This window comes from Lepus europaeus, chromosome 11 (assembly GCF_033115175.1).
Source record: "Lepus europaeus isolate LE1 chromosome 11, mLepTim1.pri, whole genome shotgun sequence".
Taxonomy (NCBI): Eukaryota; Metazoa; Chordata; class Mammalia; order Lagomorpha; family Leporidae; genus Lepus; species Lepus europaeus.
The window spans coordinates 24,140,194-24,163,724 of NC_084837.1; the positions used below are offsets into that span (position 1 = coordinate 24,140,194).

The 23,531-nt window shown below is 43.5% G+C and overlaps 1 protein-coding gene across 4 annotated transcripts in view; it reads right to left on the reverse strand.

Annotated features, from left to right (window-relative positions):
* Positions 1–23,531, reverse strand: part of GNG2 (G protein subunit gamma 2) — a 136,780-nt gene that overhangs the window by 83,877 nt on the left and 29,372 nt on the right. For all 4 annotated transcript variants that reach the window (XM_062205135.1, XM_062205134.1, XM_062205136.1 and 1 more), the window contains exon 2: positions 20,937–20,978. The gene's annotated coding sequence lies outside the window, so the exon portion shown is untranslated. The remainder of the gene's footprint in view (positions 1–20,936; positions 20,979–23,531) is intronic.

Consider the following 23,531-nt stretch of genomic DNA (forward strand, 5'->3'; position numbering starts at 1 on the left):
CTCTCCAAAGAAAACTGAAACATAAAGGTAATGATTTCTCCTCTTAGGATTTTACTTTCAACAGAACCATGGTTGATCTTGAACTAAAAGAAGGAATGACATGCTTGCCCCCCAGTACTGCGAGTGCCGCCTTCGCCCCTGACCGAGGTGACCCACAGCACCGGAGCCGGAACGATGGTGAGGAGTGCAGAACTCTGCTTTAATGTCCCGTAGGTCCAGCCTACCACATCTGTCCCTGGGGATCCGAACGCCAGACCTCTCTGTATTTTAGGCTGAGAACAACTTTTAACATTAAGGAAAGAAACATGTTTATTTTAAAAATGACCTCACATCCAGTCATTTTACCCAATGACCAACTCTAAAAGAAAAAAAACCCTTGAAGAATATATTTTAAAATAAAATTACCATGCTTATTACTAAAAGGACATAAAACAAGACTTGAAAGATGTGTTTTCTAGAAGAAAAACAAACAAAACCTGACTATGAAAAGGTCACCCTAGGCAGTAACAGATGATTGTAACACAGTTGTAACCACAGTCTGCAAGATGACTTTCAAGTTTATTTGGAAAAGAACAAGCTAAATAATAAGAAGAAATACAGAGAAAGAAGAATGAGATGGGACTCAGTCGCTTTTCTAGACATTAAAAATGAAAATGAAGCTATGAGAAACACGATGGTGTTGTGTCGACACAAGAATGCAAAGCAGGTGCGGGAAATAAAATGCAAAGTCCAGAAATTGATCAGCGACAGGAGCCTGCCTAAGGGGGTGTTTCCATTCCGCTGCCGAGAGGCTGCTGTGGACTGGCAGTGCGGGGCAAAGTGAGCGAAGCGGGCACACAGGCCACGGTTCTTGCGATTGCTTCTCCACGAATACTAGGAGCAGGCGAACCCTCAAGATGGAGGGTGGAGCGGTGGTCTGGTCAGGGGCTGCCAGGGGAAGGAGGGAGTGGAGAGAGCCTGCCAGTTGGTCTGGGGCTTTTTTCTGTGAGATGAAAATGCTCTCAAAAGAGATAGTGACGGGCACACAACTTCAGTGAGTTGTCTAGGGTGAGTGCAGTGTGTGGTGTGTCCGTTACACCTCAGTACAGACGCTGAAGAAAAAATTATAACACACAGGGTCGTCAGACCTGGCTGTGCACGTGGAGGAACACAAAGTTACATGCACACCTGACACCAGAGGCAGACGACATTCCAGATGGATTTAAGACACGCATGTGAGAAATAGATTTACAAATATTAGACGAGTAGGAGGTGTTTACAGTCTCTTAGATAGAGGAAGTCGCCCAATGCAAGACAAGAAACCAAGAAGCCATCAGGGAAAAGATGGACATTTTGACTCAAAACTAAAATAACAGCAACCAAAGTATGGCAAAAAAATACCGCAAACAAGATCAAAGACAGCAATAGACTGGGAAACAAATACGTAATGTGGAGTCGCTGAAGCAGTATTATCTTGAATAAACTAAGAACTCTACAAATCAAGGCAAGAGTCAGATAACTTCATAAAAGCAGAGGCAAAGAATATGAAATGCCAATTCATACAATAAGAAAAGGAAATGCAGAAGACCAATAAAAACAAATGAAAATATGCTCTCTCCCAGGCTTCAAGGGAATGCAAATTAAAATAGAACCGCACTTTTCACCCAGTGGAGCAGTTCTACCCAGCAACAACCAGAACACAGAGGACAAGCAGACTCACTGCGAACGGGACTCAGCACTGCTACAACCTGTCTCAGGAAATTTTGCCACAAATTTTAAAATTTAGAAACACATGCCCATTGGCTCAACCATCCTCCTCTTGGGATTCAACCAGAATGAATGGTGGTGTAGAAGGTCAAGCTAATTAGAGTGAACCAACGGAAGCCAATGGGGACAACATTACTGTCACTCCACAGGGCATGAGGCGGCGTCGCACCTCCAGGCCCAGTGAATGCCTGCGACACCTGTCATGTACCACCCAGCTGTGCAATAAACGTAGTATTTGCAAAGTCCCCCATGACAGCATATGCTTGCATGTGACTGAACTGTATGAAGTCGCTGATATCACTGCTTTAGACCTAATAAAATGGCAATCTCAAAAATCTCCACTCAACATACGTGTGGTACATATTCAGGAGGATGTTAGTGTTAGTTTTGTAAATTAAACAAATCTAATGAGGAAACAATCCAAAGAAGGTTTAGAAAAGAAACAAGATGCTCGAGCTGGGTCATACTTCAAAATAATGTATCTAAGGGCAGAATCTCCAGCAATGTCAATTTAACCTTACACAATGTGATAAACAAAGACCAGTGTATTCCCTCATCTCTTGCACTAAGACACTTAAACATTAAACCCAAAGCAGTTGTTATTTAAAAAAAATTAGAGCACACATCTGCATTGAAACTAGAAAAATTAAAATTCAGAAAACATTAAGTCTTGACAAATTAGCAAGAGAAACTCTTTTACAGGTTAGTGTGAGCCCCTTAACACACTGTGTCATTACCATTTAGTAAGTTCAACATTTGTGTAGTCTACGTCTTTGCAAATGAACTCCAAAGCATATACCTCCTACAAAAACTCCTGGATCTGGGCTAGGAGATCTGTACTGCTCATTAGAGCAAAAACCAAAAGCAAGCTAAATGCCCAACAAGGCAGAATTGATAAATAAAGTATGTGTGGCTCACAAAGTGAAAGAGCAATATTGATACAGCAATTAACAGTAGGTAGCAATGAACATCAGCGACCTACAGCTATCTAGATAAATCTCAAAACAAAATGTTGGGTAAAAAAATCAAAGTCATAGAAAAAGCACGATTTCATTTCTTTAAAGCTGAAAGGCACAAGCAGGGGTTGTGGTGCAGCAGGTTAAGCCACCGCCTGCAGTGCTTGCATCCCACATCAGAGAGCCAGTCTGAGTCCCAGCTGCTCCACTTCCAATCCAGCTTCCTGTTGATGCGCCTGGGAAAGCAGAAGATGGCCCAAGTGCTTGGGCCCCTGCTAGCCTGGTAGGAGACCCGGGTAGAATTCCAGGCTCCTGGTTTTGGCTTGGCCCAGCCCCAGCTGTTATAGTCATTTGGGGAGTGAACTACCAGATGGAAGATCTCTCTCTCTCTCTCTCTCTCTCTTTGTCTCTCCTTCTCCCGCTCTCTCTCCCTCTCCCCATGTCGCCATTTTTCAAATAAATAAATTTAAAGAAAAAAAAAGCTTAAAGGCAGGCAAAACTGAATACTATGAAGGGACATCGAAAAGTCCATGGACAATGCATATTAGGAAAAAATGTGAATGTCAAGTTTTTTTACACCAAAATAAACTTACCTTTGAATTTCATTTTGCATGAACTTTCTGAAGTCTAAGTGAAAACAGAGAACTGATAAACAAACAGCCCAGAGTGCGGCTTTCTCTGAGTGGGGAAGACTAGGAAGAGCAGAGGCGCTGGGAGTTTCTGAAGGAGGTACTGGAGAGATGGGGAAGGGAGAATGCACATGGGCTGTCTTAGTCCTACCCTTGCCCCGTATTGTGGGTACACACATGCGTGGGTATACATATGGATCCTTTTGGTGGTGAAAGAATGAGAGAAGCCATGTTTTCATCTAGTTGTGCTACAGAGTCCAGCCTGTCACTGCAGAAGCCACTTGCCCATCTTCCAGCTGTACTTTGTGTTGTAGATGTTTAACTCACAAACAAATGGACAACCTTCCTAGAGTAAAACCCAGAGGAAGATCCCTGGGAACCAGGGCCTCCCAGTGTCAGCATAAATGTAAAGTTATCTCACACCATCTTTCTGTAGAGTCCCAGAAATTGGAGAATAAACAGAAAGCTCTATCTAAAAGCACACACATGGACACAGAAGTTTAAGTCACCTTGGGAACATTTAAGCTGCCAAATTATAGCAAAAAACCTAAAGGTGGGGCTGGCACTGTGGCATAGCGGGTAGAGCTGCCACCTGCAGTGCCAGCATCCCATAATGGGCGCCAGTTCGAGTCCCAGCTGCTCCACTTCCGATCTAGCTCTCTGCTATGGCCTGGGAAAACAGTAGAAGATGGCCCAAGTACTCAGGCCCCTGTACTCGCATGGGAGACCCGGAAGAAGCTCCTGGCTCCTGGCTTTAGAATGGCACAGCTCCAGCCATTGTGGCCATTTGGGGAGTGAACCAGTGGATGGAAGACTTTCTGTCAGCCTCTGCCTCTGCCTCTGTCTCTCTGTAACTTCGCCTTTCAAAAAAATAAATTTTACAAAACAACCTAACGTTTACACTGGTTTTACTTTTAGAGTTAATGAAATGACAGCTTTCATTCACCTTCATATGTAAATTAAATGGCATCAAAATTCAAACCTTGACTAGTCCAATTGTCAAGGGAGTAAAGAAAATGTCTTTTTTTCAATTGTCAACCATGAGCACCCAGGCAGCCCTGGGAGATGAGCAGAGAGGGTGGTGGGGCTCTGTCTGCAGGCCACAATGTGGGTCCTGCCCTGTGGCTGTGGAGCAGCTAGAAGCACTCTCGAGGGGGCGGCGCCACACCAGGTGAAGGAAGAGCCTCAGAAAGGCAGGAAGCCTGCGCTGGCCTGGGGCCTCCGCAGCTGCACACCCCAGGCTGCGCAAGACAGAATCACTGCTCCTTTGGATCCCCTGGCCCTTTTTCCTCTCCAAGGTTTATTTTCAGTGCTGGATGTTACGTTACACTGTTTGGAGCCAGGTAAACGACCTGATTGAGTACGATGCTTTACCGGCAGGATATCCTGTATTGAGTTAACTAAGTAAGGCTAGAGGAAAGGCTGATTAGACAACCTGAATGCTTGTTATTTTTAAGAGGGAAAGGAAAAGACAAAAAAGGCAAAGTTGCTACAAGCCCTTGATCATGTCAAACAAACCAAAGCAATAGGACACTGAGCTACCTTGCATCTGCAAACACAACTTATTTGCAGGTGTCACATTTTTTACTTCTTAATACTAGAGAGTTGCACATTGTGCTGAAGACCTGAAAACTCAGGTGTAGCACAGCCAATGAAGTAAACAGCTTTAAGCTTTCCTTTTAGCAAACAAAGAAGGGGAAGTTGCATGAACTGTTGTTCTTGAACTTTTTTTTTTTTTTGCCAGTTATGCAGATTGCCTTTTCAAAATAATTGTTTTATTTTATTGAGACATACTGCAAAACCATATTGTTGGCTTTTTCAGAGTATACTCACAGTGATGCAGCCATCTCCACTACCCAATTCCAGAACATTCTCACCACCCAAAAAGAAAATCCACGCCCATGCCACACCCCACTTTTCCCTCCCTCCTTCCTCCTCCCAGCCCCTGAAATCACGACCCTACTTTCTGTCTCTAGGGATCTGTCTATTCTAGACTTTTCAGTAAATGCAACCATAGAATATGTAGCTTGTTAAATCTTTTTTTTTTCATTTAGCATATTTTCAGGGTTCACCCATGTTGGAGCACATGTCAGGACTTAATTCCTTTTCATGGCTGAATAACCCATCACATGGTCAGTCCACAGTTTAGTCTGTTCATCAGTTGTGCACGTTGGGGTGGTTGCCTTCAGGTTGCTTATTTTTGGGAAGGGAGAAAACAAAGCTCAGGCAGCAGAAAGAATCAGATTTCCGTTCTGAACACAACTTACACCAGGGATCAGTACACACAGTAACATTTGTACCTGCAATTATACCTGGTTCTGGTGAACTGCACTACTCCTAGAGGATGTTAATACACATGTCCGCTGTGCTAACAGACAACTGGAAGCATTTTTTATATTAATGATGACAGAAGAGGGAAGTGAAATTAGAACACAATTCAGTAATCCTACCAACAGGTAAGGATTCAAACATATCGTGTTATACCAACACAACAGGATATTCAGCGATAAAGGAACAATCTATTGACGCATACAACACAGATGTAGCTCAGTGAAATCATGCTTGGGTTGGGATGGGAGGGAGAGATTCCCAGGGTCATGAAGTTTCTAGTGGACACTTTCATTATCTTGATCGTGGGGATGGTTTTATGGGTGTATGCAGTTAGAATCCACCAAGTCCTGTGCTTTTCATATGTGTCATCTTCTGTATGTCAATTATACCTCAATAAAGCTGACAATTTTAAGTGAGTATATCTAAACTCATCAAACTATATACATTAAAAATATAGCTTTCCAATATCAATGAAACCTCAATAAATCTGTTTTTAAAAGGCATATATACCCTTAAGAAAGTATTTGCATGACTACTATATGGAAAACATTGCCTCAATTTTGCATATGTGGTTTCAATAATTTTGTAGCAAGTCAAACTATTCTCATTTCACACCCGAGGAGACCTGAGGTTGACAGAGTTCAGTGATTTGCCAAGGTGGTCACCGTGAGTACTAAGCTGAGAGCTCTTATTCTTAACCCCAAAGTCCATGCCGTCTCCCCTCCCACACACTGCCTTCCTCTGTTCCTCTTACTGGTTTCCAGAAGAGGTTTATGTCTTAGGTTGTATGCTCCATTTGCTCAGGTTGACTATCATTTCATGCGGCCAAAAAACTTCTCCAATTATAAGGACTCACCCAATTCTGTTGATTTATTCATTTTCAGTGGATCAGAGTGGCTAACCTAGATTAGATCAAGACAAACAATCCTGGTCCCTGGGTCAAAGGAGTGAAATAGTACATCTGAGCTTTTAAAAGCAAGCTGGACAAATTTTAAAAATGGGACACTTAAGGCAGGTGCTTCACCTCGCTGTTAAGACGGCTGCAGCCCGCCTTGGAGCACTTGCGTTTGAACCCCAGCTCCAGCCCCTGATTCCAGCTTCCTTCCAATGCAAACCCAGGAAAACAGCAGCAATGGCTGAAGTAAGGAGGTCCCTGCCACTCACATAGGAGCCCTGGATTGAGTTCTTGGCTCCTAGATTTGGCCCTGCTATGTCAAGTATTCAGGGACTAAACCAGCAGATAGGAGCAGTCTGTCTGTCTCAACCACTCACCGGGCCACTTAACCCAATGACCGGGTATTATGCTTTTCTGGACTGGTAGTCGCCCCTTTGACTACAGGAGGACCAAGAACGTGAGCTATCTAGAGCTGCTGTAAGGTGTCCATCTACCGTTTGCAGCAAACTTGAGCTGTGAGTCGGAGTTGCTATCACATCCCTGCATAGCACAAGCAAAAGCGTGGTTTCTTACTTTGTGTTCTTCCTGCAGAGCATCTCTCACCACACAAACAACTAAACTCTGATCAAAGGGACCACTGCATCTGTGTCCATTTGAACACAGGCCATAATCCTGATTTAGAAAAAAATAACGGAAATGTGGACGTTGGTTGCCCATCTTTTCTGAAAGACGGCTATAATTTTGTGGAGGCAGTGCTACTTTTTCTTTCAAGGAAGACTTTCCTGATAAACATCAGCTCTGCTGGGTCTCTCCACTTGCCCTCCACTGTCCATCTGTTCCACCTGACTCTGTGCCCCAGGAGACTAAACTGGGAGAACAGCATGCTTTCTAGCTCTCTGCCTTACAGTTGGGTTTGGTCATGGGGAGGGAGCATGAACAAGAGATCACATGGAAAGAGCAAGGGAGGAGGGGGAGGGGGAGGGGCAGAGAGGAATATGCCAGGAGAGAGGACAGTCATTTTAGTCTTAGGTATTTGTTTCTGGGGGCCCCTACATGCAGGGTCAGCACAGTCTGGCTACACTCTGTTCCTGGAGCCACTGCTCCGTTTGGCAGGTCCTGTCCCCACTGTCCTCATCCCTTCAGGTCCAAAGGCGGTGAAAGGGCTCTGAGGAACGACACTCTCCCTGTGGTTTCCCTATACTCTTCCCATATCCTTGTAAACATCCTCTTTATTAAGCACTCTGAAAATTAACCAAGATGAGGATGCCGATTGGTTCCAGTGCAACTGATGTTTCCTGAGAGGTCCAAGAGTATGCTTTCTTCAGAACATGAACTTATTCCAAGTCTTCAGCTTAGATGAAAACCCTGACATTCACAGAATTGACTGGAAGCCTTGGCCAATGCAAACAACAGCTGGGTGAGGCGTGAGGTGTTATGGTCCAATGGCACTGGCTCGGCCTTGGGCCAGTACGCACTGGGGACCATGGAAGGTAAAGGCATGTTCACATAGACTTATGAAAGCAGTGAAGGTAGTAGAGACATTTACAGACTTCAAAATGCGAGACATGGGGGTGAGCATTTGGCCTAGTAGTTTAGTTATCAGTTGGAATTCCTGTATCTCATGTGGGACTGCCTGGGTTCGAGTCCTGACTGGGTTCCTGATTCCAGCTTCCTGCTACTGCGAACACTGGGAGGCAGCATGTGATTAGTTGGGTTGAGTTGGGTTGGGTTGGGTTCCTGCTACCTATTTGAGAGCATTATACTGAGTTTCTAGCTCTTGGGTCTAGCCTCACCCAGCTCCAGCCATTGCAGATATTTGAGGAGTAGACAAGTGGATGGCAGATTTCTCTCTGTCTCTGTCTCTCTGTCTTTGTCTCTCTCTCTTCCCCTCCCACTGCTCCTTGAAGTAAAAAAAAAAAATTGTAAGAAGCATAAAACACAAAACATTTTTGGGTTGCTAGATGATGTTTCTTCATGCTTATAAACTATAGTTCCATGATGCTTTCAGCCATTTTACATATTGTATTCTACTTACATTGAGGCTTTAAGTCATGTTTGTTGTTGTTGTTCTAATGATCAAATATAAAGAAAGAGATGCTTGCTACAATAAAAACTGATTTCAGAGTGGCACTATCTGCTTTCCCTCAATGAGAGGTTATCAACACAGAGAGAAAAGTGCTATAAAAGTGAGGTGGTACTTCACGTAACACAAACAACTTACAGTATCAAAGGCTTTTATTACTTGGAGCTTATATGAAAAATATAATTCCTTTAAGGAAAAGGTGGATCTTGATCCTAACTAAGCCCAACACTAAGTCCCACCCCCAGAATCACCTCCACTGTGTCAGTCCCAAATGCAGAATAACCACAAGTGGTACTCCCATTTTCAATGATCTCTCTTCGATAACGCCAAAATATCATTGAACATGATTCTTTAAAGCTGTTTTGAGTGAAGAAGATAAAATGTCAAACTACCTACATGAGACTTTATTCTTCGCTTGGTTTATGTTATTAGGTATGTGTTATAGAACACGGCAGAAGATATAAACCAGAAATCCATTGAATTAACCTGAGCCATCCAGGTAAGACCTATCTTTGTGTTCCTTCTGAGGATCTAGTATGACTTAAAAGGATTTGGAAGGAAACTTCAGAAGAGAATCTCAGCGCTCTGGCAGCTTCCATCGGATTCTGCATAAGGCCAGATGGTTCTCACTTTTTGTTTTCCAAATGAGTGGTGATTTCATTCGCGCAACTTTTCCTAACTCAAAGTAGCTTATCAATGAATAATACCATCTTACATCTGTGTCACATTTTACAACTTACAAAGCTCTTGCCTATTCATTCTCTCAAGTGATGCTTAAACAGTAGCACGGATCTAGTCAGGGCAAATGTTACAATCCTCATTTTTCCAGATGAGGAAACCCAGTGCTGGAGACATCAGACAGGACTCAGTAGCAACTTGAATTAGCTTAGGCTAAAAAAGGAAATGCATTGGCTCACACTGATGGATTTGTGAACTCCAACTGTGTGTGTGTGGCTTCTCTCCATCTCTATATTTGCTTCCCTCCTCTCTCTCCCCTGTCTATCCTCTCCCTTCCCCTCTCTTCCTTACTTCCTGACCAATCACCCCCACACGCCACCCTATGAGGGCCTTGATTCTATCAGCAGACTGCAACACAGCCTGACATGATTTGTACAGCCGTGAGACCAGAAAGGATGGGCTTGCTCCTCCATCAACTTGAGTCGGAGTTGGCCAACTCCAGAAGACCCTCCTGACCCCCTGTTGGCCACACTCTCAGCCTTGGAACCAAAGCCCTGTGGTCTGGGCTGAAATCCTGGGGCGCCGGTCCTCAGCCTGGGTCAAGTCCCTGCCCCTGCGGCCAACATTAAACAAACAAAAGGCGAGGAGAAGAGCTGCTGAGGGTGGGCGTTGGGGAGAGCTGGCCACCCTGGGTTGTACAGTGCCTGAAGGAACTTGCCTGGGGAGCCGATCCAGAACAGGTGGCCAGGGGACCCTCCAGTCTGCACCAGCATCTCTCTCCCACACCGGGACCGGCGTGCTCTGCTTCCAGACTACAACTTAGAAAAGACTTGGGCTCTGGGCCTGACCCTGCCACGGGTCAGCTGTGTCACCCTAGGCAATTACTTCACCTCCAGAAACCACAACTTCCTCCTCTGCAAGAGAAACAACTTTGACAACAGAGGGTCACCAAGCGGCTAGAGAGACACAGTGTGCTCCAGATGACCTTGAAAAGCACAAACGGCGACCATGAAGGTTTACTCCTTCCGCTGTGCACGTCAGCGCCGTGGGGGCTCGGGCGGCGGGCTATGCTTCGCTGGCAATTCCCAGCCCCCGCAACCCCACCAAGCAGCATCACTCTGGCTCTGATATTTTCGCTCTTTCAGTTTTAAAAGGCATACTTCAAAAAGAAGCATCAAATAATGTCTCAAGATGACAAGACTTAGCTCTTAGGAGAGCCGTGGCAACAGATGGTTCCACGGCACTCATCACACCTTTTCAACACAGATGGAGCAGGGGGTGGGAAATTTCTGGAACACTTAAGAGAAACCTAGCAGTGGTTCCCTCCAGGGAGTAAGGCCAGAAGTTGGTGGGGGAAAAGCTTTTTGTTTTCACTTAAGCCTCTCTCTACTGCTTGAATTTTAAAAAATCTTTAATTTGATAATTAAAATGAGTTCATTATTAATTTTTTTCACCAAAATTTTAATTATAATAAAATTCTGAAGTTTCAAGCAAGGTTATCACAGGAAAGGAATGTTGTACACACCTTGTGCATAGTAAGCTCTCAATAAATTCTTGCTTATTGGTCACACTAAATATTTCTAGTTACCACCTATCCAGCAAAGTAAACTCAACTTCATTAGAATAAAACCAATTTTCATCTCTGTCAATGTCTATTTTTCCATGAACCATTTTGTGAAGAAGGCTCCTTACCGCCTGCTGAGGATATGGTTTTACTCTTATTCATTTACACATCAAAAATGAAAGCTACCTTTTAAATGCATAAATCATAAAGTACAGTACATGTGGCTTGCTTTCAACTTTATTACTGCTCTCTTTGTAAGCGCATTTCCTTATTAACAGCAGAGGATGGTGAGATTCTAGGAACCATAACATTTTATAGCTGTGGGTTTGCACGAAATTTCCTAAAAAATTAAAGGTTACATGGCAGCAGATGTCAAAGCTAAAAGAGAGATTTAAAGAGTATTTCTTTAAATGATGCAATAGCTGTGAAGTTTGGATGCTATGCACTGGCTAAGTGCTATACTGGTTGCCTAGTTACATCTCTGTAGAAAGGTTAAGACGGTTGTCTCTAAATCCAGAAGAAATTTGAAGCCCTACAATTTCTAATTAAACCAAGGATTGCCTGCAAACCTCTATGCCGTCACCCCTTAAAACAAGCCCTCATTAGGTGGCGACCCTTGAGGGTGTCTAATGAGAGATTTTAATTAAACACATTTCTGTGAATGAAATGGGCTGCCTAACTCCCAATTCATTCAAGGGACCACTTCTAGACTCCTTCCATGGGATCATTTCCAACTGTAGTCTATCAAAAAAAAAAAAAAACAAAAAACAAAAAACAAAAAACTATCCAATCTAGTCCTATACAATCTATCTCAAAATAGGTGGGAGGAAGCTCAGCATTTTTAAACAATTTTTTACTGTGATCACTTTGCAAACTAGAGACTATTCTATAATCTAGTAACAAAAACTCAGCAATTTAAAAATAATCAGCTGCTGTCTTAGATGTTTCTCCTTCAACCCTTTGTAAGTATCCCTGTTGGTTCTGCCTTGCAGACACTCCCTTAATAAATCCAAATATTTTCCTTGATAATGGCACAGAGAATAACAAATGTCAGACTAGAATTGAACATGGTATGTTGAAATGGATACAAACTTCTTCCAGAATTTGAAGGTAAGAATGATCTTGTTTTTCTTCTTCAAGCTAAATCAACATTTGGTTGGTTTCAGTGTGGTACAAGTCACACAGCAAAATCAATCATTAACTATTTTAAAGTAAATAATTCAATGGCATTTAGTGAGTTTATAATGTTGTGCAACTGTTACCTCTATCTATTACAAGACTCTTCCATTGCCACAAAAGGAAACAGTCCTTTTGATTGCTTCTGCACATTGAATCTCTAATTCATCTTTGGAAAACAATAGAAGAATCTGGGTTTAAATTACAGCATAAAGATTTTATCCGTGTTCATTTCTTCTAGGATTTGTTGATTCATAAAAACCAGTAGATGGGGCTGGCACTGTGGCATAGTGGGTAAAGCTGCTGCCTACAGTGCCAGCCTCCAAATGGACACCAGTTTGAGATCCGGCTGCTCCTCTTCCATTCTTGCTCTCCGCTATGGCCTGGGAAAGCAGTAGCAAGTTGTTGGGCCCCTGCACCCCACCGTGGGAGACCCGGAAGAAGCTTCTGACTTCTGGCTTTGGATTGGCATAGCTCCAGCCATTGCAGCCAACTGGGGAGTGAACTAGCGGATGGAAGACCTCTCTCTCTCTCTCTCTGCCTCTGCCTACCTGTATCTCTGCCTTTCAAATAAACAAATAAATCTTTAAGAACAACAATAACAAAAAACAGTAGAGATTCAAAGCTGAAAGGAGGCTAGTCTTAGTAAAATGAAATCAGAACAAGAAGTTCTAGAAGGAAGGAACCCAAAACGACAGAAGAAAAATACAAATAATTCACAATTCTGTCCATGACACATCCTTGTGAGAAACTCAGATCCTACCTCAATGGCTAATAGTACTAAATCTTCTTTAAAAATAAGGATGATAAGAATAATTTAAATTCTGGGGCTAGTGTTGAGGCATAGTGGATAAAGCTGCTGCCTGCAATGCCAGCATCCCAAATGGGCACCGGTTCCCATCCTGGCTGCTCCACTTCGAATCCAGCTCCCTGCTAATGGCCTGGGAAAAGCAGCTGAGAGTAGCCCAAGTATCTGGGCTCCTGCCACCCATGTGGAAGACCCAGAGGGAGCTCCTGGGTCTTGGCTTCGGCTTGGCCTAAACTTGGCTATTGTGGCCATCTGGGTGGTGAACCAGCAGATGGAAGATCTCTGTCTCTCCCTCTTTCTGTGTAACGCTAACTTTCAATAGATAAATAACCCCTTTAAAAAAGAAAAAAAATTCTTTGGACCTATAACAAGGACATTTTGGAAGATAAGAAACATCGACATGTATTTTAAAGAGAGAGAGAAAAGCAAAGCAAAGCAAAGTGAAAGCCGGCTAACTCCTAAAATGTCAGATGTCTATTCTGGAAAAGTTAATGTATTGCTATTACAGATATGAGAGGACTTCAAAAAGTTCATGGGAAATGGGATTAAAAGACAAGTTTATTTTGAAATTCATATATGTCAGAGATCTTCAGATATTTAATGGAGTATCATATTATGAAAAAATGATGATGGGTTTCAACTTTTTTGCACCAAAATAAACTTCTCTTTTAGTTCCATTTCCCACAAACTTTTTGAAGAACCTTGCACAATTATGGTTTTCTCTGCTTAGCCCCAGTGGTTGCAGGGGTGGGGAACCTTTTTTGTTTTTCTGCCAAGGGCCATTTGGATGTTTATAACATCATTCATGGACCATACAAAATGATCAATTTAAAAATGAGCCTGCTGTAGCCTCCCTGCCTGCGGTTGCTTTGTCAAAGCCAGACCAAAAGTTTCCTGTGGGCTGAACAATTCCCACCCTGATGGACAAGAAAACTCCAAATGACAGCTGCAGACATGTAAGGGATGAGGCCTGGGGACTCCCGGGATCCTTTACTCCTCAGTCTGCCTCCGCTCTGGGTGGCAGGAGGCAGGGTTCTGCGGAAGCCAGGAGGGAAGGCCGGCCGAGGGTCTCTGCCAGATGCAGCAGTTTGACAGCAGAGTGAGTATTCCTGCTCAGGCTCTTTTGCTGAAAGGTCAGGAAGCACCAAGCTCTTCATGCCAGATGGGGCTCCAAGACTTTCTCCTCTCCAATCCCCCCCCCCCCAAGCATACAACACAGTTCTCCTAACTCTTAGCTCCTCCTCAACAGTCCATGCCCTCTCTCAGCGGGGCAAAGGCCGATCTTGTCTTCCCAAATGGAGGATTACAAGTAATCTGCTCTGGCAGACTTGGGTGTTTTTAACTTCCCTCTGTGCTGACATGCTAGAAAAGATTTAGGGAAGTCTTGCGGTCCCCTGGGTGACAAAGTCATTAGGGCTTCCGTCCTCAGGGGCGAGAACGTGTTTGCAATGCTGGAGAACTGAAAGGGCAGGCCGCACCGCGTGATTTCATAAACGTCGCTGGTTCTCGGTTTTCAATCTCAGGGTTTTCTTTTTTTTTTTTCTTTTTTTTTTTTTGATGGGCAGAGCGGACAGTGAGAGAGAGAGAGAGACAGAAAGAAAGGTCTTCCTTTTTGCCGTTGGTTCACCCTCCAATGGTCGCCGTGGCCGGCGCGCTGTGCTGATCCGAAGGCAGGAGCTAGGTGCTTCTCCTGGTCTCCCATGGGGTGCAGGGCCCAAGCACCTGGGCCATCCTCCACTGCACTCCTGGGCCACAGCAGAGAGCTGGACTGGAAGAGGGGCAACTGGGACAGAATCTGGTGCCCGGATCGAGACTAGAACCCGGTGTGCCGGCGCCGCAAGGCAGAGGATTAGCCTAGTGAGCCACGGCGCTGGCCTCTTATCTCTTTAAGTTGGGGCGGACAAGCATGTGCAATCTGGGTAACAAAGTCTGCAGGTGCTCAAAGTCCTTCTATAAAGCGGTGTAGTGTTTGCATGTAACTTCTATGTGTGTCTAACTTAGGCACACACTGTCATATTTAAAAAAAATATTTTTATTTATTTATTTGAGAGACAGAGTTACAGACAGAGAGGGAGAGGTCTTCCATCTGCTGGTTCACTCCCCAGATGGCTGCAACAGCCGAAGCTGTGCCAATCCAAAAACAGGAGCTTCTTCCAGGTTGCCCATGCAGGTGCAGGGACCTAAGCACTTGGGCCATCTTCCACTGTTTTCCCAGGCTATAAGCAGCAAGCTGGATTGGAAGAGGAACAGCCAGGACACGAACTGGCGCCCATAAGGGATGCCTGCACCACAGATAAAGGCTTAGCCTACAGCATGGGCCCCATCTCTCATACTTTAAATCACCTCAAGATAACTAGCAATGCCTAATACAATGCAAATGCTACGTCAACAGTTGTTTTACTGTAATGTTCAGGGAATGCAGTTTAAAAATACACATATTTTTGTTACATTCACAGATATAGAACCCATGCATACAGATGGGCAGCTGTATATTTGGGTGTAGATTTTCCAAAAGAATTGGATTGACTACCATTTTCAACCTAAAGGGAAGTCATTTTTATTACTTTGTTCAGCCAAAACTTAGGTTTCAATAACTCAACAACATGACAGCTGCTCTTCATCAGAGACATTTCATTAGACATCTGGATGACCAACTATCCTGATTTGCCTGGGGTTCTCCCAGTTTTAGTACTGAAAGTCCTGTAGCCCTGGAGACCCTTCGGTCTTGGGACAGCCTTTACCCCATGGCTAGACCTGGGATTGGACTTCATATCTGCACTGCTGGGGTCACTAAGGTAGACAGAAGGGGGACTTGCTACAAAAACAGCTGAAAAATTTTAGTTCTCCACCAAAAATTTCCGGTCATATTCCAGGGCAAAGATAGTTTTCCAAAACTAGCCCAGTGATCCATTTCATTCACCAGGCAAGAGAGAGTTTCTTACTTGGTGGGGATGACCTACCTAGTGTTGGGAGGAAATTACGCCACCCTAGAAACTGGCTGCAACAAATACCACTACAGTGAGGTTCTGAAATAGTATGTTATTATTCCCTGCAATTTCAACAGTTTAGAGCCTAATAAATAACACATTATATGACAGGTAGACATAACAGCATAAAATAAGCAATCTCACATTTCTTTGGTTCTATTCAAAGATTTTGGCACCTGTGCACTGTAGGCAAACTCTTCTGAGTTGGAAAGATGCCAAACACAGCACCTTCTCCAGAGGCCACACCTGTAATACCAAAATGTCTGGCCAGGAAAGGGGCTGTTGGACTTCAACCTGTTAATCTGATCCAGTGCCAGATACTCCAAGAAAACCAACACCTTTAGGACCTGGACCTCCAGAATAGGAACTGCAAAGTCAAGACAAGAACTTGCTTCATCGATGCAGGCTCCAGTAGAGAGAGAGGTAGAGATGCCAAGTTGCTGGCTTTGAAGATGCAGGAAGGAAGCCTTGAGAAGCTGTAAAGGGCAAGGCAATGGAATCTCCCCTGGAGTCTCCACAAAGGAATGCAGCCCACTGATCCAACCTCGTGTACCAAGCTGCGAGGTAACATAGCTGCATTAAGCCACTAAGCGTGTAATAATTTGTTACAGAAGCAATTGAAGGCTAATACATCTTTCACAATTGTTGTTCCATTTGCATGCCGCCTTCAAACCTCAGTATTTTGCTTCAAACCTCAATATTTGACCATGTCTTACCTAGTGTTCAATTTGCTTCTCTGGACAGACTTAAAAACATAGATGGAGTACTAGACCAAATAAACCTGAAATCCCTCTGACAACACAAAACAATACTTCCTTGTATTTGTCTACTTTGTTTAGTTTCTTTCTCTAGTTTGTTAGCACAGAGACTATTGACACCAAAATTGCTGAACATAACCAAAACCAGTAATTCTGAAAAATGGAAAAACGTTTTTCGGTGAGAGTGGAAAACGCCATATATCCGCTTTAAAGTTGTGTGCTAACACACAGTAGTCCTCACTGTCTCCCTAGAGTCCTCTGGATGTCACAATGACTGGCCTTTGTGAGCCGAGGGCAGGATACCAAAAAAGTACAAGTAGAAACTATCCCATTCAATGTGCCAACAATCTCCATGAAGAACTCTGCTTGAAATGACTTGGAAAATTTAAGTATACAAGAGCACTTCAAGAAGTTCATGGATAATGGAATTAAAAGATAAGTTTATTTTGGTGCAAAACAATTTTAATTCATGCACAGTTTTCTTAATACACAGTTGAACTTTCTAAAGTATCCTCATATTTGTTAGCATGAAAGAAATCAACACAAACATTAGACAAAGAACAGCAGGTACTTATAAAACAGTCTTCATTAGTAGTAATGCCTGACAGAATGCAGGACTGCCTCTGCCCCATTGGAAGATATTAGAAACTTTAATCCCAAGGCATCTGATTACAGGGCAGCAAAAGCTATGCAAGGTGTCAAAGACACACAGCACAAAAAGCGCTTTCTTCTAATAAGCTCTGGACCAGAGATTCCCAACCCTGGCTGCACGCTAAGATCACTTGGGGAGCACTAAGGAGCCACTGCAGTTCAGGGCTCTCCCCTGCAATTTGGATTCAGCAGGTCTGGGTGGGGTCTGCACCTCAGAGGTTTCTGACTTCCTGGGAGATCCTACTGTGCAACCAGAGCTGTGAATTATTGCTCTGTTCAGAAGGGAGCAGCTCACTGTTCGTGCCCATGTGGAGGCGGCTACGCCATAGACTCGGATCAGTTCTCCTCTTCCTACATTAGTAGCCCAGTTGCCACCACCCATTTTATCTCCTCAAATGAAAATCTAGGAGTTATTCTAGATGTCTTCCTTCCCTTTCCCTTGTTCCTTTACCCAGCAATTCCATCAGTTCTGAACCCAGCCCATCACTTCCAGTCCTAACATCTCCACTGGTCTCTCTCTCTTCCCTCAGTCTCTCTCTACTTCTTCCTCCTTCACTCTGCAGTGCAGCCTGAGAACTACTCTTTCCAAAAAGAAAAAAAAAAAAAAAAAAAACATAGACTCTGACTATATGCCACCGTCTGCATTCCCCACTCAGAGACTAGACCCAAACCCTTGAGCTAGCATGAAGGGTCGCTCCCAAGCTTCCTTGGCTGGCTTTGGAAGTCCTGTTTCTTCAATCTGCCACTCTCTGGCCTTACCCTGTCCACTCTGAATTCCTGTGGGTTACTGGAAGACACCGTGTCCTTTGGGGCTCTCCATGGACTTTCATAGGTGATTCTTTATTCCTGGAATGCCACTCCCTCCTTCTCTGATGGATGACGCCGCATGTCTCGGCTTAGATGCTTTTTCGCCCATCCAGCTTCTCACCCAGCTCCCCACCAAGCTAAGCTGGTCCTCTTCTCAGCACCCGTGACACTCTGCACATACCTCATCTGACCTCACCACAGCTACCTCCTTCTTCCCAAGCTTTCTCTCCATGGGACTGAGCAGCTCCGGGCAAAGCCTGTGTGCTTCTCATCCTCACATTCCCCACATCTGGTATTCATTCTTTTGTCCATGCATTCAATAATCTTATTAAATAGATAACAAGTGCCAGACATGCTGGCTACGTACTAGAGGCAAATAGTAAACAAGTTGGACCCTATTCCTGCTGTCTCAGAGCTTATAAAAGGGTACTTCAAAAAGTTCACAAAAAAGAGGAATTAAAAGAGAAGTCCATTTTGGTGCAAACACACACTGAAATTCATGCACAGTTTTTGTAACCCTCATTTTCTGTGAACATTTACAAAAAACCACCAGTACGGATGGATTTCAATTTTTTTATAATTTAATTCAAATTTCCATGAATCTTCTGAAGTCCCTTCAGATCAGGGTGGGCGTTGATGCTACAACAGGAAGGTACACCCGAGGTTGCAAGCTTTGTTTTTTGTTTTATACTCCCAGTATGTTAGATAGTAAAGAAAGGTCTGAAACAGGATTCAAAAGTCCACATTTGAGGACCTCATAAATCTGGGTCGAGGAAAATCGACCCGCCTATCCTAAGGGAGGCCTGATGCCTGGTAAATGTTATACATAAATATTTGCTAAATGATTAAATGTACGAATGACTACTTTCAGTAAACCAACAGGGTCAGGTGATGAGTAGGCTGTACTTGTTATTAGCATTTGGCTGTATACACTAAATGGCTACATGCATAAACAAGCAGCAACCCACAATTAAATTCAAGCTGTCCTATAAACCAGTGGTGGAAGGAAAGGAGTTTGCAGGGGTGTAACACCAACAATCCAGTTTATCGAAACTGGATTTTGAGGACATGGAGTTCATTACTTACTCTCTCCACTTTCTTGCGTGCGTGAAAATTTTCATGATGAAATGACATTTTAAAATGGGGTTTGGGGAAGGGGGAATCCAAGTACTGACGAGAGGAAGCTATGGGTCTTGGTTGGGGTGAACGAACATATCATCAGCTCCTTTAGGATTGTGGCAGCCTTTCAAGTCACCATCAATGTTTACATGGCTTCAGCTGCTTCCAAACACTAAGGAAGCTTCTCCAAGAAGAAACTGGGGTAGCATGGACTGACCTTCTGTTGTTACTGTTGAAGCAAAGTCCTCATTCACTAATCTGTTGAGAACAGAGTTTACCCTTCCCTGGTCTGATCTAGTCAGAGGCTCTGTCCTCTCATGGCGGGGGGGGGGGGGGGGGGGGGGGGGGGGGAGAGATACCTCAATATCTACAACCGGTTCATCTTGTCTGGTGCCATAAGGAATATGTTTTTGTTAAGGCAGTGACCTCAGAAGCTCTCAAATTAGGTTTTAAAAAGAAACAAGAAAATCTTAGTAAAAATCCGATCTTACCTGTCATTAAAGAGAGCTATTCCTGCTCTTTTTAAGATCTTTTAACTCTTAAAGCCATATCTATATAGTGGACTTCAGAAAGTTTATGGAAAATACAATTTTCTTTTTTTTTAACTTTTATTTAATAAAAATAAATTTCCAAAGTAAAACTTTTGGATTACAGCAGCTTTTTCCCCCCATAACCTCCCTCCCACCCGCAACCATCCCACCTCCCACTCCCTCTCCCATCCCATTCACATCAAGATTCATTTTCAATTATCTTTATATACAGAAGATCAACTTAGTATATACTAAGTAAAGATTTCAACAGTTTGCACCCACACAGAAACACAAAGTGTAAAGTACTGTTTGAGTACTAGTTATACTATTAATTCACAAAGTTCAGCACATTAAGGACAGAGATCCTACATGGGGAGTAAGTGCACAGTGACTCCTGTTGTTGAATGAACAATTGACACGCTTATTTATGATGTCAGTAACCACCTGAGGCTCTTGTCATGAGCTGCCAAGGCTATGGAAGCCTCTTGAGTTCGCCGACTTCAATCTTATTTAGACAAGGCCATAGTCAAAGTGGAAGTTCTCTCCTCCCTTCAGAGAATGGTACCTCCTTCTTTGATGGCCTGTTCTTTCTGTTGGGATCTCACTCACAGAGATCTTTCATTTAGGGTTTTTTTGTTTGTTTGTTTTTGCCACAGTGTCTTGGCTTTCCATGCCTGAAATACTCTCGTGGGCTTTTTAGCCAGATCCAAATGCCTTAAGGGCTGATTCTGAGGTCAGAGTGATGTTTAGGACGTCTGCCATTCTATGAGTCTGCTGTGTATCCCACTTCCCATTTTGGATTGTTCTCTCCTTTTAATTCTATCAGTTAGCATTAGCAGACACTAGTCTTGTTTATGTGATCCCTTTGACTATTAATCCTATCATTATGATCAATTATGAACTGAAACTGATCACTATGGAAAATACAATTAATCACACATACAAGGGGCCTTGGGAAAGTTTGTGGAATATGAGTATTACGAAAAATTATGCATAGATTTCAAAAATTTCTGCACCAAAATAAAGATTTAACTCCAGTTCCATGAAGTTTTTGAAAAGCACCCTCAGACTGATAGACTGCGAATGTTTCTTTCCCACAAAATATCACAAGCTTCATTGCTTTCATCAACAGAACCACTCAGGACTTCCGTCCCCTCCTCTTGACATTTTGGTTAGATTCACAGATATCCTAGAAGAAAAATATTTCAGAATTCTTACCTCTTCAGGTCCCAAAGCCTGAGGCTTCACTGGCAGCTCTGGCTGTTGAGAAAACAGAGAGGAAGATGTCTTTTTAAAAAGCAAAGGAGACATAAGGTGACACCAAACAGCTAGAAAGAGCAAACAAATGTTTCTGTAACAAAGGCAGGTTTACATTTTGGAGACTGGACACGGACATTTTGCTAAGTCCTTTTAAGCAGCAGATGCAGGGGTACCTTCCTTTATGAGATTTGCTAGCTCACAAGAAAGCATGAAAACATGCAGACCACTCAGGAGTTCCCAGAACAGAGGCTGTGTGGCCTGGCAGCTGAATAAAGTGCAAGCCTTCCTCCTGACCTAACTTGACTTGTTTCTAGCAGGGACGAAGCAGAGGGAGAGAACACTCTTGTCCCAGTGACGGGAACACAGTTGGTGAACATGCAATTTGTGCGCATCTGGCCTTTTAAAAGGGTAGAACGGAAGAGGCCAATGGTTATTAAAGTATCTTTAGCACCCAAAGCTCCTACAGGCTGCTTGTAAGCTGAAAGGCATCCATACCCCTAGCCACCAACGGCCTTCATGAACGCTGAGTGGCGCTGGCTTGATTCTGCCTGGGGCCTATAGCGGTTCATAGCTGAGCGAGTTCCTACGTGGAGGAGCTTCTTTACTCCTGCAAAACCGTAGAGCACCCAGCTCAAAGGGACTTGCACAGGCCTCAGGGAGCGCTTTGCCATTCCTGTTTTGTTCTGTCTCTGGACAAAGGGGTATCTCACATCTAGAGTGTTGTACAGTGGGGGTGGAAACCAAATTCACAAGGGGCCCTAGGACCAAATGAACATCAGCATCTCTGGAGATCCCACAATGCTTCAGACTCATGGATGCTGCAACGCCAACCCAACCAGTTCCATTCCCAGACTACTATCAAGGGTCATGCTTTAAAATGAGCTGTAGTTATTAAAAAACCATTATCTCATGATTAGTGACAGAAAAGGGAGAAAAAAAGCCAAGGGCAAAAAAAAAAAAAAAAAAACAAAAAAAACAACCTATTTTCAGAGAATGAACCCTAGGGATAACAATGACTAAGCGGGGCTTGCAAAATAAGCCTGTTCAAAGGTGCACGGAGTCCAGCGTTCCCCTGAATTGTTGCTGAACTCGTATAATGGCCCAGCCTCTCTGGAAGACCAACTGGCATTGTTCACTGAGAGACCCAAATATGTTCCCAATTGTTGTTTTAATGATGCCACTCCTTGAGTTTAACAACAACAAATAATTTTAAAAATGTAGACAGGGGCTGGTGCTGTGGCACAGTGGGTTAAAGTCCTCGCCTGAAGCGCCAGCATCCCATATGGCCGCCGGTTCTAGTCCCGGCTGCTCCTCTTCCATTCCAGCTCTCTGCTCTGGCCTGGGATAGCAGTAGAAGATGGCCCAAGTGCTTGGGTCCCTGCACCCACGTGGGATACCTGGAAGAAGCTCCTGGCTTCGGAATGGCACAGCTCTGGTCGTTGTGGCCATCTGGGGAGTAAACCAGCAGATGAAAGACCTCTCTCACTTTCTCTCTACCTCTCTCTGTATAACTCTCTTTCAAATAAATAAAATAAATCTTTAAAAAAATGTAGACAAAGAATTATTACCGAGGTTTTAGAAATAGTCAAACTGTTACTAATACAACTTCCTAAGTAAAATAGAATTCCACATGATAGGATAAATCATGGCCACAAAAAACCTAATGATCAGGAAAATGCACATGATGTAATGCTGAGTGGAAAGAGATAAATATAAACTACTATGTATAGTATGACCTCAACTCATTTTCTTTTTTTTTTAATGATTTATTTATTTATTTGAGTCAGAGTTATACAAAGAGAGGAGAGGCAGAGAGAGAGAGAGGTCTTCCGTCTGCTGGTTCACTCCCCAGATGGCCGCAGCGGCCGGAGCTGCACCGATCGGAAGCCAGGAGCCAGGAGCTTCTTCCGGGTCTTCCACATGGGTGCAGGAGCCCAAGGACTTGGGCCATCTTCTACTGGTTTCCCAGGCCATAGCAGAGAGCTGGATTGGAAGAGGAGCAGCCGGGACTAGAAATGGCAGCCATATGGGATGCTGGCGCTTGAGGCCAGGACTTTAACCTGCTATGCCACAGCGCCGGCCCCACAACTCATTTTCTAATATATATATATATATATATATATATACACACATATATATATATATACATACACACACATATATACATATATACATACACACACATATATACATATATATACACACAAATATATATATACACACACACATATATACACATAGATTTACATGTATACTAGTTCCCCTTTATTCAATGTTTTACTTTACATGGTTTCAGTTACTTGTGGTCAATCACAGTACAAAAATATTGAGTGGAAAGTTCCAGAAATAAACACTTCATAAGTTATAAATTGTATGCCACTCAGAGTTGTGTGATGACATCTCACACTTTCTCACCGTGTCCTGCCGAGAATGTGAGTCAACCTTATCCAGCATATCCACCCTGCAAGTATATATGCTACCCACCTGGTAGGCAGTCGGGAGCACCCTCATTTATCAGATGCACTGCTATATTGCACAGTGCTTGTGTTCAGG